Source organism: Ambystoma mexicanum, chromosome 6q (genome assembly GCF_040938575.1).
Source record: "Ambystoma mexicanum isolate Mex_15411 chromosome 6q, UKY_AmexF1_1, whole genome shotgun sequence".
NCBI lineage: Eukaryota > Metazoa > Chordata > Amphibia > Caudata > Ambystomatidae > Ambystoma > Ambystoma mexicanum.
In genome coordinates, this window is record NC_090937.1 from 1,600,577,708 (window position 1) to 1,600,592,452 (window position 14,745).

General features: G+C 44.4%; 1 long non-coding RNA gene across 1 annotated transcript in view; it reads left to right on the forward strand.

Annotated features, from left to right (window-relative positions):
- Positions 1–14,745, forward strand: part of LOC138516886 (uncharacterized) — a 412,135-nt gene that overhangs the window by 112,131 nt on the left and 285,259 nt on the right. The window contains exon 2 of the long non-coding RNA XR_011282328.1: positions 507–679. This is a non-coding gene — a long non-coding RNA (uncharacterized lncRNA). The remainder of the gene's footprint in view (positions 1–506; positions 680–14,745) is intronic.

Here is a 14,745-nt window from a genome sequence, read left to right on the forward strand (position 1 = left end):
TTTGCGTCATGGGAGCCCCTCAGTTGATCGCCCATTAACCAAAAATGAGAGATGAGACTCACACCGAGAAGTAGAGAGTGCTATACAGATGAACGATCTATTGTATCAGCTTACTTGAGGAGAACAATGTACCCGTGGGGGAGGTGGGAGGGTAGGGGAGAAATGTTTATTGAAATAAAGTTCCAATGTTTACAGAACAGGGCATAGCAATGGACCTATATCGGGTTTGAAGCAATGTAGTGAACTGTAATGGTAAAATGTTTGCTTTGTTTTGTTTGAAAACCTAATAAAATCAATTTGGTAAAAAAAAAAGGAAATGTATTGTAAAATTGCAAATTTTCAAAAGGACATTTTGCGTTAGCGTGCTTCGGAGAAGTGGTTATCAGGGCAATACAGAATATGTGAATCCAAGTGACGTGGCACTTAGTGCCCCAATGTGAATAGATATGCTTAGATTTTTGGGGGGACAGAGATCTGGAGTAATAGCCTTTTTTTTTTCTTTACAGAGAGGGTTCTCTTTACCTGTGACCGTGAAAATACCTACAGGATCGGTTTGCCTCCAGTTGCAACCTTTATCACGAGTGAGCCATCAAATTAGGCAACCTGCCGGCGATTCACCATTTAATCTTCAATCCAAAAGGCCAGATGTTTGTTACACGTGGAAAGGAGCTGTGTAAAGGTACAACACCCTCAGCACCATGGGAGAACTGGTTTGAACAGGCAAAATGTGTTGGGAGAAGTGTCTGGGATAAGTTTGCTATCCTTTGTTTCAGTCCTGCAGGTGACCTCTATGCTATGACCAGACCGGGCGTATTGTATAAAGGCCCAGAAACTGATAATGAGCATGTGCCCTGGCTCTATAGCAGAGCCAAAAAGATAGACAATTTGCCACAACGTTCTATGTTTGGTCTTTTCTTTGACCCAGGCGGCACTCTGTATCATGTTTTTGGTGAGAGACTTCACAGAAGTCCCCCTCCTTTATTCAAAGTAGACCAGGGCTGGCTTCAAAATAGCATTATAGTAGGAGCAAGTGAATGGAACCGACTGTATAGCGCTGGGTTTAGCTATGATGGTAATCTGTGGGGCATTGCCAACTTTGGAGATCTGTTGACAGCACCACCCCCGACACACCCAAATGAGGACTGGCAAAGGACAGCCAGAAAGGTTGGCACAGGCTATCTTAGGTATGGATATATGTCCTTCATAAGGGATAAAACTATCAAGAAAGTTCTACACATCAATTCCTGACCGACACTGGAAAAGTCTTTTCCACAGAGCCGGTGCATGTGCAGGAGCAGTCATATAACAACAAGGACAGCACCACTCCAATGAAAGAAATATTTGAGTTAGTGTCCATTTTTATTTTGAGTCTGATTTTAAACATCTGCTTTATATTCATTCTAATCCTTTCCACACCTGTTGCACTCCACTACCTTTCCCCACCCAGCCACCTTTGGTGGTGATGCTTGGCCATAGAATCTATCTTCTGCCTCTTTCTCTACTCCCAGCCACCTGTGATGGTGATGCTTGGCCAACAAGCCTATCTACTACCTCTTCCTCTACCCCCAGCCAACTATGATGGTGATGCTTGACCATAGAATATAACTTCTGCCTCTTCCTCTACTCCCATCCATCTGTGATGGTGATGCTTTGCCAGAGAACATATCTACTGCCTCTTCCCCTACTGTCAGACACCTGTGATGGTGATGCTTGGCCATACAATATATCTACTGCCTCTGTCTCTACACCTAGCCACCTGTGGTGGTGATGCTTGGCCATACAATCTAACTTCTGCCTCTTCCTCTACTCACAGACACCTGTGATGGTGATGCTTGGCCATAGAATCTATCTACAGCCTCTTTCGCTACTCTCAGCCACTTGTGGTGGTGATGCTCTGCCATAGGATCTATCTACTGCCTCCTTTTCTACTCTCATCCACCTGTGGTGGTGATGATTGGTCAAACATCTGCCTTTCCCTCTACTCCCAGCCACATAGGGTGGTTATGCTTGGCCATAGATTCTAACCTCTGCCTCCTCCTCTACTCCCAGCCACCTGAGGTGGTAATGCTTGGCCATAGAATATAACTTCTGCCTCTTCCTCTACTCCCAGCAATATGAGATGGTGATGCTTGACCACAGAAACTGTTTGCGATTGTTGTCTGCACTTACGTGTCCAAAGCACCTGGCGATAGTGAAATGTGAAGCGCATAAAAAAGTGAAATGCAAGGTGGGGGAGCGAAAGCATTTGCAGACAGAATTGCAAAACAAACTGCCACTGATTTGAATACGAAAATGTTAACAGTACAGTCGGAGGAAGTGCCCTGCATGATAGAGAATAGAATTGTAACCGTCAAAGAGATGCAGGCGGAAGCCGCTGTTGATGAAATCCAAGGGTGTGCTGAGGGCTCAGCAGAATTAGATCTGGAGGGTTGTTGGGTGGACAAGAAGAGCGGGAATTGGATGCTGTCCAATGCCTATTAAATGCAATGGTCCCAATGGCTCACAGCCCCACTCATATTTGTGCAAAGAAAATAATTCAACATCTAGCCACAGTTTGGGAAAATCCACTCATAAAAAAGAATGCCGAGAGGCTGGTGCAGAATTGCATCACGTGCCTACAACACAATGTGGGGAAGGGAACGGTGACTCCAACAGGCAGTTTTGGCCCTCCCTCTATGCCATTTGAGGTGATCCATTTTGATTTCTTAGAAATAGAGAGATGCCAAAACTTATAGTATGTCCTGGTGGTTATATGTGCTTTCAGTAAATGGGTAGAAGCGTATCCCTTGAAGGACTGTACTGCCATAAATACCGCAATATAAATACCGTAATATTGAAGGAATACGTTTCCCGTTTTGGTCTGCCCCGTGTCATATGGTCAGATAACGGCCCGCATTTTGTGGGTGCACTAATATTACAGATTTGTGCATGTCTCCAAATCGATAAGCGATTCCATTGCTCCAGACACCCAATGAGTGCCGGTCTTATTGAACGTCACAACGGCATACTCAAATCCAAAATAAGTAAGATCTGTGCAGGCAGCAAGCTAAGTTGGGTAGATGCATTACCAATAGCGTTACTGTGTATGCGTACGTCAGTGCAGGCAAGAACTGGGCTCTCCCCGTATGAGATTGTCATCGGGAGGCCGGCGAATGTTTGGTGTGCACCTCAGCCGAAAAGGCTAAGGGAAGTGGAATACCCTGTACTTAGCATTTATTGTAATCTGTTAATGCAGAAATTGCGTTTGATTCATCAGCAGGTGCAGTTGGTGTTGTGTTAGGAGGTGTTTAGACTTACATCATTGTGTTCATACTTACATCATTTCAGCTGCTGCCATGTAACCTAGTTACCAAAGAATCCTTGTTGTTATGATTAAGCAAGGGTTCCATATTCGAGCAGCAAGGAGAGGATTGAGAGCAGGAGGACAGCCCACAGCTGGGGGCCTTTCTCTTGGATGAACTAACTAAATAAATCCTCACTAAAGACAAGGATTGCAGTGAAGTGTGGTTATTTACTTATTAACATTGGCGACGAGGACTGGGCCAAGGAGAAAAGGCCCCCAGCAGCAGCAATATTGATTACAGTTTGGATGCAACCGGACGGAGCGGCACACTACATGTGTAATAGCAGGCGAGAAACACGGCCATTCTCCTGGAGCGGAGTAAACCAGTAAGGTATATCCCGGAGTACGAATTCTGAGGAAGAAGTCAGTGCCTGGGAGTGAAGTGAACCACGAAGGAATCCTGGAGCAGAGCACGAATACTGAGGAGGTTGATTTGTGGTTTGTGATTTGCAACTACGAGAGACTGCGCTGACAACACCAGCAGAGGTCCCACCTGAGGTCACTCACAATTTGGATTGCCATTGCCTTGATTACTCACTGTCTTGCCGTTACACACACGGCTGCGGCTTGCAGTTGTTTATCTTTGAATGGAACCCGGCTGTCAGGTGAACGAATAGTCGACCAAGCGAGCGAGGAATTCTTGGAATGTTGCAGCCTGGGGTCACGTCAGCACGCAAGTAGACCAAGGGACGTGGAAACGTGGCGGCCATTTTTACGTCGTGTCGATAATACGTTTCGAACTAACGAGACTGTCGAGTACTTTGACACACAGCAACTGGTTGTGCAGTTGGACGCCAGACCTGGAACGGTGGATCACACAGGAATCTACCTGGTGGGTGCACACCTTGTAAAATTAAGTACAGCTGAGTGACATTGTGGCTGTGCAGGGTTTGTTGTCTGGGGGTGACATTCTTTAATTCACAGCATGGCAAATGTCCCAGCCCCAGTTTTCTTCCTTCCTACACCAGGTGAGCCTAGAGTGCGTTGGATAGACTGGAAGGAGGGATTTCAAAAATATGCACTGGCAGCATTTGGACCCAACTTCTCCAATGAGCGCAAAGAGGCGCTCCTATTTCACTGTTTAGGCGCTGCAGGGCAGGAAGTGGTCAAAAAACTACCAGAACCTCCAGACATTCCTGATGGGGGGCCATATGAGAAAACATTAGCAAAATTAGACAAACACTACTGTGTTGAAGAGAATATAATTCTTGAAAGGTACAAATTTGCTACGAGAGCTCAGAAAACTGGAGAGAGTATTGAGGAATTTGTAACTGCTCTCAGAGGTTTAGCCATCAAATGTAGATTTGACCATTGTCGAGATGAGCATGTCAGGGATCAACTCATGATTAAGTGTTCTAACGATAACATCAGGAAGGAGTTATGGAAGGAAAGAAATCCTTCTCTTGATAGAGCAATTGAGATAGCGAAAATGATAGAACACACAGACAAATTTATACAAATGCTTCAGTTGGATAATACATCTCAAGATAAGCCCAAAACAGATGACAATGAAGCTGCCATACACAAGGTTTCGAGAGTGATGCAGAGAGGTGCGGCAACTTCGCGCCGCCCTTGGCAAATGGGTAGGAGACCTGAGGGTCGCCAAGCTCCCTCTACCAGAGCATGGGGACAAGGATCATCTACCAGAGGGTCGCCCAGTGAGAATGTTACATTCAGGGGTGGCAGGGACTCTGGTTATCCTAGAGGTGCATCAACTAGGAGGTGTTTCAGATGTGGGAGTCTATCTCACAAAGCATCTGACAAAGAATGTTATGCAACACAAATTGTATGTAATGAATGTGGGGTCAGGGGACACATGGCTAGATGCTGTAGGAATTTTTATACTGCCTCGGGTCAAATACATGAAGTTAATGCAGATCAAGAATTTATATCAATTGATGATGCTGGTAGGGAAGTTATTTTTTCTGTCAATGCCATCGATGGGAAGGTCAGGAAAAAGAAACCATATGCAACTGTGTTAGTTGGAGGGGTGCCAGTATCAATGCTCATGGACAGTGGAGCAGATTATACTCTGATAAGTGTGCAAGTGTGGAAGGAGAAATTTGGATGTTGTACATTGTGGGAGAATGTAGTCAGAGCAAATGCTTATGGAGATGTGTCCATAGAAATTTTAGGGTGCTTTAAAGCCGAGCTCCAATTCAAAGACAGGAAGGCGATAGGGACTATCCATGTAGCCAACAGAGGTGGAGAGCTGTTGTCCTGGAGTGATCAGGCAGAGCTCAAGATAAGACTTGAAGCAAGCCACCCAGAACAGGTGTTGGCTGTGGAAGGTGAAAAATCTGGTGGAAAATCGGTCTCGAGCACTGTTATGGAAGGGGCCAGAGGGCAAATGAGTGTCACTAAGTTAGGGTGCTTGAAGGGATTTGTGCACAAAATTCGTTTGAAAAGAGATGCTATTCCCAAAGTTGCCAAATTGCGGACCATTCCCTTGGCCCTGAGAAAAGATGTAGAGAGTGAATTGAGAAAAATGGAAAGTGAAGGAGTGATAGAGAGAATTGATTCCTCAGAGTGGGTTAGTCCTATTGTAATAGTGAGAAAGGGCAATGGATCTCTGCGTATATGCATAGACCTTAGACACCTGAATAAAAATATAGTGGCTGACAAATTTCCTTTACCCAGAATAGATGATTTATTGGCAGGTGTGTCTGGTTCCAAAGTATTTTCCCTTATTGACCTCAAATCTGCATATCACCAAGTAGAATTACACCCTGATTCTAGAGATCTCACAGCGTTCATTACCCCTATTGGCCTTTTCAGATGTATAAGAATGCCATTTGGATTGATTTCAGCAGCTAGTGTATTTCAGAACGTCATGTACAGATTACTGGGAGGAGAGAGAGGTGTCATGTGCTACCAGGATGATGTGCTAGTATGTGGGAAAAATGAAGCAGAACATGATAAAAGGTTAGAGAGAGTGTTGAACATATTCAAAGAGGCTGGCCTTACAGTATCGTTAGAGAAATGCATATTTAAAACGGACAAAGTTGAATATCTAGGTCATGAAATTACAGGTGAAGGGATCAAACCCAAAGAAAAGGCCATAGAAGCCATTCGCAAGATGGAAGCACCAAAATCCAAAGCAGACATACTGTCTTTTCTAGGTTTGGTTGAATTTTATGACAAGTTCGTTAGAGGGTTGTCAAATTTGTCAAGGAATATGAGGATGTTGACTCGTAAAGGTGTTACGTTCAAGTGGAATGAATCATGTGAGGAAGAGTTTGGTAAGATTAAAGATGCCATAGTTAATGCACCCATTTTGAAAACGTTTGAAGAAATTAGACATTCATTGCTATTTGTGGATGCTAGTGACTATGGTATTGGGGCAGTCCTAATGCAGGAAGATCAGGAGGGATTACACACCATAGCATTTGCATCTAGATCTCTCAAAGGACCTGAGAACAGATACTCAGTGGTAGAAAAGGAAGCATTGGCTTGTGTCTGGGGAGTGGAAAAATTCAAGAGATATCTGTGGGGCAGAGAATTCACAGTATGTACTGACCATAAACCCCTTATAGGAATATTTACCAAAGGTGGTCTGGAGGGAGTCTCCAGACGCATCATGAAGTGGGTGACGTCCCTACAAGGCCTGCAATATGACATGCTTCACGTTAGTGGTGAAACCAACGTAGTTGCTGATGCCCTATCTAGATCAGTAGTGAGAGAAATTGTGTCTGAGGAGTCTTTCCTGACTCGTGAGAAAGGTGTTGAAATATTTCAAGTTCATGAGTCAGTAAAGAAAGAGGAGTGGGACAATGCATGTTCTGAGGATGAATTGTACCAGAGAGTTTTAACGTTGGTGACGCAGAACAGAATAAGAAATTATTTTGGTGATTTAGGTGGGTTTGCCAAAGTTAAGGAAGAACTCTGGATTGACAAAGGATATTTACATAGGGGACATCAGATGGTTGTACCTATCAAAATGAGAAAATTAATAATTGAGCTAGCTCATGTTGGGCATTTGGGAATGCCTAGAACCAAAGGCTTAGTTAGAGCAGAATTTTGGTGGCCCAATCTTGACAAAGACATTGAAGAAGTGGTCAACAATTGCGGCGATTGCATTGAAGGTAATAAGGGTCTCAGAATTCAGAAAGTACCCATGACTGTTAGGAAGCCATCCACGGTTCCCTGGGATGAGGTTGCTTTAGACTTACTAGGTCCTTTCAATATCAGCGGTGGGAGAGACACCTATGTATTGGTCGTCATAGATTTATTATCCAAGTGGCCTGAAATATTTACACTAAGAGATATATCCAGCAGGAGCATCATTAAATGTTTGGAGCCATTATTTTGGAGAGAGGGTTTCCCCAGGAAGTGTTTATCAGATAATGGCACTCAATTGGTTTCCAAGGAATTTAGAGAGTTTTTGAGTAACCATGGCATAGAACAAGTAACTACCTCATTATATCATCCCCAGACCAATGGGTGCGTAGAACGCTTCAACCTTACACTCATGGATGCCATTAGAATTGCGGTAGCCACAGGAGGTGACTGGGTCAGGACCATAATGGAGAGAACATTCCAAAATAGACTAGCACCGCACAGTGTTACGGGTGTATCTCCATTTGAATTATTAAGAGGGAGGAAACCTAACTCACACATGTGTCCAGGCTGGATGGGAAGGTCAAAATTTGTAGGAATAGATCTGGAGGGAGTGAGAGAGAAGATATTTGAATCAGGGGTAAGATCCAAGGAGCAATATGACAGGAAAAATGCTTGTAGAGAATTCAGTCTTGAGGAAGGTGATTGGATCAATATCAAACTTCCCACCAAGGTGCGCAAAGGCGCATCCATATTTTCCCAGCCCAAACAAGTTGTTAAAGATTTGGGATCTTCTGTTCTTGTTAAAGGAGGTGGGGTCTGGAACAAGGAGAGGATAGCAATTTGCAAAAAGGTAAACAACACCTTGTAACTGCACTGCACGGTATTTACTGCATTTTACTTATTCCTCCACATAGCGTTGTATCAGATACTATGTAAATAATGAACTGTTTGATTTTCAATGAAATTGTTTATCTACTTTAGGCAAACACTTATATTTTGGTAAAAGGAAGGGAGGTGTTAGGAGGTGTTTAGACTTACATCATTGTGTTTATACTTACATCATTTCAGCTGCTGCCATGTAACCTAGTTACCAAAGAATCCTTGTTGTTATGATTAAGCAAGGGTTCCATATTCGAGCAGCAAGGAGAGGATTGAGAGCAGGAGGACAGCCCACAGCTGGGGGCCTTTCTCTTGGATGAACTAACTAAATAAATCCTCACTAAAGACAAGGATTGCAGTGAAGTGTGGTCATTTACTTATTAACATGTTGCCCATAAGATACACCGGCCCGGATCACACACTGGAGCCAGGAAACTGGGTGCTAATAAAAAACTTTGAGCGAAAGAAATCATTAGCACCCAGGTGGTGTGGGCCCTACCAGATCCTCCTGACTATGCAGACGGCGATTCGGGTGGATGGGAGAAGGGCATGGATATACGCCACACATGCCAAGAAAGTCCCGTCACCATTTGACACTTTGACTGATTGGGACGACCAGAAAGAGACAGCAGTTCCAGAAACAAAAGAAACAATTGCCAATTCTTTGCCACAAAACTGCCTGATCCTGAAATAAAGTGTGGCGAGATTGCCATGAAAGAGGAAGGGCAAAGAATGCCCCAACATTGTCCAGCAGATCCTGCATCACTGCTGACCGACACCAAGCGTATACATTTGTGGCGCCCACCATCTTATGTTGCGCCACAACCTGGATCATTGCCGTCTAGGCACCCATCATCATCTGCCATTGTGCCTCAGGCTGACTCCAAGCTTGAGTCCGGAAGTGCGCCCACACTATTCATTGATCACACGATACCGGGAGAAAATCGGTCTAATTTGCGGACCAGAAAGAAGGAGTGATAACATCTTCATCTTTTTATGATTTTGTTGCCTCTGTTTCCTATTCTCGGATGAAGTAGGAACTGGAGGCCTATCGGAAAGCGACGTGAGGGTTGTGCAAAACAGACAGCCCAATAAACGTGACTCCTCGGTGCTAATATAAAATCCATGTGTCCTGAACACATGCAGACAAGCGGGGTTCACAATGGTACAAAAGGCAATCATTAGCTGCTCTGGGGCTTTGGAGCGATGAGCAGATGCACAGAGATCTTGCCTAATGTAAAAAAACAATCCAGGCTACTAAGAGCTGGCATAAATAAAATGCAGACATTTATCGAACTTACTGACAGCCCAGCGAGCGCATCAACAAGAGACATTCACGACAAACACAGCGGAAGAAGAAGAACGACGAGGAAAGATTCCCGAACCAGGTTACGCCCCCTCCTGCACCACTGCTGATAATGAGTTAAACATGGTATATAGAAAGTCGCAAAAAGAGAATGGTCGGAAAAGCTGCATGCTGTGCTTAACAGTAATAATGTGTATAATGAGTGTACCGGACCCAATCATGACAATGTCGGTATTGTGGTACCTGGAAGAGATACATTCACTGGTAGTACTCTTGCCTGTTATAAACATTTCTGCGACAGAGGGCCCAGTTCATGTGATTTCCTATACCCTATCCCTAATGGAAGAAAGACATAGGGAAGGGTATGGGAACAACACATTATTACTAATAATGAACATGACACACTCAATATTGAGGAGAACCGATTATTGGGTGTGGGCCCACTTGCCACAGCATGGTGGGAAGGGAATTGGATGGTATGTACAGCCCCTGCCATTGACCTCCACATGCTATGCCTCTCTGAGTGCCTTATATTATGGGAAATGGAACAAAAGTGAAACTGGTCAATTAGATGGAACAAATATGAATGAATTTGAGGAAATGATCATGAAGCCAGTCGTTTGCTCCATATTTCGCAAAGCGCGATTAGTTACACCAGTGATAATGCCACAGGATAGATAGTTTGTGCCTTATAAATCATCTGTAATCACATTCCAAATGAAACACAAAGGAAATAAAGACACGGTGCCCCCATCCTATCCAGTGGAATACAGCCCACTTCAGTGCCCTTTTGCCTGAAAAAGAGGGGTTCCTATTCAGTAGGGACATCCACTAGATGCATGAACATAGCATTCCTGGAGAAAGAGGTAGAGCCAGTTTATGTTGGGGATCCCGTTTACTTTATATGTGGAACAAAAGCATATCCCTGGCTGCCGAGAAATTGGGGAGGTACTTGTTATCTAGGATTATTGTTCCCTGGGGTATTGCTTTCAAGAACAGCAGATGTGGCCAAATTGGTCAGGTCAAGACCGCGGGGAAATGAAGAGGGTTTGTTAGTGAAAGACATGGCAAAATCATTCGTGCCATTCGTGAGCCAAGCCGTAAACTCCTATAATATAAGACAATTGTCAAATATATTAGAGAAAACAATAAATGTGACAACCGACATATTACACAATATGACATTAGAGGAAAAGGGAATTAGATTAATGTCACTTCAGAATAGAATGGCTCTCGATGTAATCTTAGTTGATCGCGGCAGTGTTTGCAAAATCTTGGGATCAGCGTGTTGTGTATTTGCAGGCGACTCCTCCCCCACGATTTTCGAAGTGATAAGAAAATTGCATGTGTTGAGCTCTGATCTTCACCCCCCTGAAGGAGGTTGGGAACTGAACATAAGCTCCTGGTTTTGGGAAGTGTTACGATCCTGGGGATGAAAACTATTTGCAATATTAGTAGCAATACTAGGAATATTCATGACATGTTGTTATTGCATACATTATCTCCCTATAGTATGCACTGAGATTAGTGAAGAATGTGTACAAATGGTAGAAAGAAAAAACACTACTAGAACAAACACTCACAGTAGTGATAAATCCAAAACTATTAAAGAATTCATGGCAATCGATATGACAATGAGGAGGAGATGACGAGTGTACAGGATTCAGAATCAGAATCAGACACTTGGTCGGAGGAGGATGCAATGTATGGATGAGGCGTTTGGCATACGGCCAAGAGGAGGTCTGTCGGTCTAGAAAAATTAGACACCTCTCGAATGTAAGGCATTGTAGGATAATTGGTTGGCTGAAGACCAACCGCCTCATTTTAGTGTTAGGAATATATAGCCATGAGCTTAACTAAAGGGAGGCCATTTTAAGATGACCAAAATCGCCATTTTGTTTTCTCTCTGTTTTCTCTAACGTTGCCTTTTTGCCTCATGTAAAACTGCTTTGCTGAAATATCATTCTGCTTCTATGATCCAAGGTTACTAAAGACATGTTGAAACATAACGCTGAAAGCCAGACAGAAATGCCCGGTCCCCTCCCTCACATATCCTTGGAGGCAAGGAGCAAGGCATTCTAATCAGTACACAGATGCCAGCGAGTCTCCCTAAAGGAATAGCAATGTACGAAACTAATATAAAAAGGTTTTAATTATGCTCTTCTTTGCTGCCCCCCTTCTTGAGCACTGAAAGGCCCAGAGAGCAAGCTGACCTCCAGAGCGTGAATAGAAACTAGTAGATAGCAAGGCCTAGAATGTGCCATTCCCCTACGCACAGCTTGTCCACGAAAACAGAAGCGTTGTGTTCTTTAAAACAAAGACTTGTGTCTGTAGGTCCAAGCTTGAAAACTTTTGCTAAACATAATGGTCCAAGGTGTCATACTCGTCACCATGGTCAATCATCACATCCAATTCAAAGGGAATGAATTAGGGGCGGTATCGAATGTGTCATTACTGATTGTAAGATGCTTACTTTGTATATATGTAACTGATGTACGATCCTCGCTCTCTTGCGTCACCCGAGGTCTGTTAGACACACGTCGCGGGGCGTGGGACCACTTGGCCAACTGAAACTATTTGCTTTGCAATAAACCCTAGATTTTGGGAATACAACCTCGTGTCTGGCGTATCAGTTCATGTGTGGTGATTGTGCCTTGTTTCCACATCCGAGGGTCCCTCAGGGGTCCCTTCAGCTTGGCCAAAGACTCTATCTACCGCCTCTTCCTCTACTCCCAGCCATGTGTGGTGGGGATGTTTGGGCATACAAACTAATTTCTGCCTCTTACTCCCAGCAAGATGTGATGGTGATTTTTGCCCATAGAATCGATCTACTGTCTCTTTCTCTCTATTCCCAGCCACCTGTGGTAGTCATGCATGGCCATAGAATTTAAACTCTGCCTCTACTCCCAGCCACCTGTGCAGGTGATGCTTAGTGATAGAATCTAACTTCTTCCTCTTCCTCTACTCCCAGCCACCTGTGATGGTGATGCTTGGCCATAGACACTGTCTACAGCCTCTTCCTCTACTCCAAGCGACCTGTGGTGCTGATTCGTGGCCATAGAATATTTCCTTTGCCTCTTCCTCTACACCCAGCCACCTGTGATGGTGATGCTTTGCTATACAATCTAGCTTCTGCCTCTTCCTCTACTCCCAGCGACCCCTGGTGATGATGCTTGACCATAGAATCTAACTTCTGCGTCTTTCTCTACTCCCATCCACAAGTGGTGTTGATGCTTAGCCATAGAATCTAACTTTTGTGTCTTCTTCTACTCCCAGCAAGATGTGATGGTGATGCTTGGAAATATAATCTAACTTCTGCCTCTTCCTCTACTCCCAGAAACCTGTGATAGTGATGTTTGGCCATAGAATCTAACTTCTACCTCTTCCTGTACTCACAGCCACTTCTGGTGGTGATGTTTGGCCATAGTATCTAACTTCTGCCTCTTCCTCTATTCCCAGCCACCTTTGGTGGTGATGTCCTACCATAGAATGTACGTTCTTGTTCTTCCTCTACTCCCAACCACTGGTGGTGGTGATGTTTTTCCATGGAATCTAACTTCTGCCTCTGTCTCTACTCCAAGTTAACAGTGGTGTTGATGCTTAGCCATAGAATCTATCTTCTTGCTTATCCTCTACTTCCAGCAACCTGTGGTGGTAATGCTTGGCAGTAGAATCTAACTTCTACCTCTTCCTCTACTGCCAGCCACTTCTGGTAGTGATGCTTGGCCATAGACACTGTCTACAGCCTCTTTCTCTACTCCAAGCGAACTGTGGTGCTGATTCGTGGCCATAGAATATTTCCTCTGCCTCTTCCTCTACTCCCAGCCACCTGTGATGGTGATGCTTTGCTATACAATCTAGCTTCTGCCTCTTCCTCTACTCCCAGCGACCCCTGGTGATGATGCTTGACCATAGAATCTAACTTCTGCGTCTTTCTCTACTCCCATCCACAAGTGGTGGTGATGCTTAGCCATAGAATCTATCTTCTTTCTCTTCCTCTACTTCCAGCCACCCATCGTGGTAATGCTTGCCCATATAATCTAACTTCTGCCTCTTCCACTACTCCTCGCCACCTTTGGTGGTGATGCTTAGCCACAGAATCTATCTTCTGTATCTTCCTCTACTTCTAGCAACCTGTGGTGGTAATGCTTGGCCACAGATCTAACGTCTGCATCTTCCTCTACTCCAAGCAAGCTATGATGGTGATGCTTAGCCATAGAATCTAAATTCTGCCTCTTCCTCTACTCCCAGCCACATGTGGTGATGATACATGGCCATCGAATGTAACTTCTGCCTCTTCCTCTACTCCCAGCCACCTGTCCTGGTGATGCTTGGCCATAGACACTATCTACAGCCTCTTCCTCTACTCCAAGTGACTTGTGGTGCTGATTCTTGGCCATAGACTTTTTCCTCGGCCTCTTCCTCTACTCCCAGCAACCTGTGATGGTGATTCTTTGCTATAGAATCTAACTTCTGCCTCTTCCTCTACTACCTGCAAGATGTGATGTTGATGCTTGGCTATATAATCTAACTTCTGCCTCTTCCTCTACTCCCAGTAAGCTGTGACGGTGATGTTTAGCCATAGAATCTAACTTCTGCCTCTGCCTCTATACCCAGCCACCCGTGGTGGTAATGCTTGGCCATAGAATCTAACTTCTGCCTCTTTCTCTACTCCAAGCCACCTTTGGTGGTGATGCCCAGCCATAGAATCTACCTTCCTGTTCTTCATCTAATCCCAACCACTGGTGGTGGTGATGTTTGTCCATGGAATCTAACTTCTGCCTCTGCCTCTACTCCCAGCCAACAGTGGTGTTGATGCTTAGCCATGGAATCTATCTGCTTGCTTATCCTCTAATTCCAGCAACCTGTGGTGGTAATGCTTGGCCATAGAATCTAACTTCTGCCACTTCCTCTACACCCAGCAAGCTTTGATGGTGATGCTTGGCTGTAGAATCTAACTTCTACCTCTTCCTCTACTCCCAGCCACTTCTGGTGGTGATGTTTGGCCATAGAATCTAACTTCTGCCTCTTCCTCTACTCCTAGCCACCTTTGGTGGTGATGCTTAGACGTAGAATCTATCTTTTTTCTCTTCCTCTACTTCCAACCACCCGTGGTGGTAATGCTTGGCCATAGAATCTAACGTCTGCTTCTTCC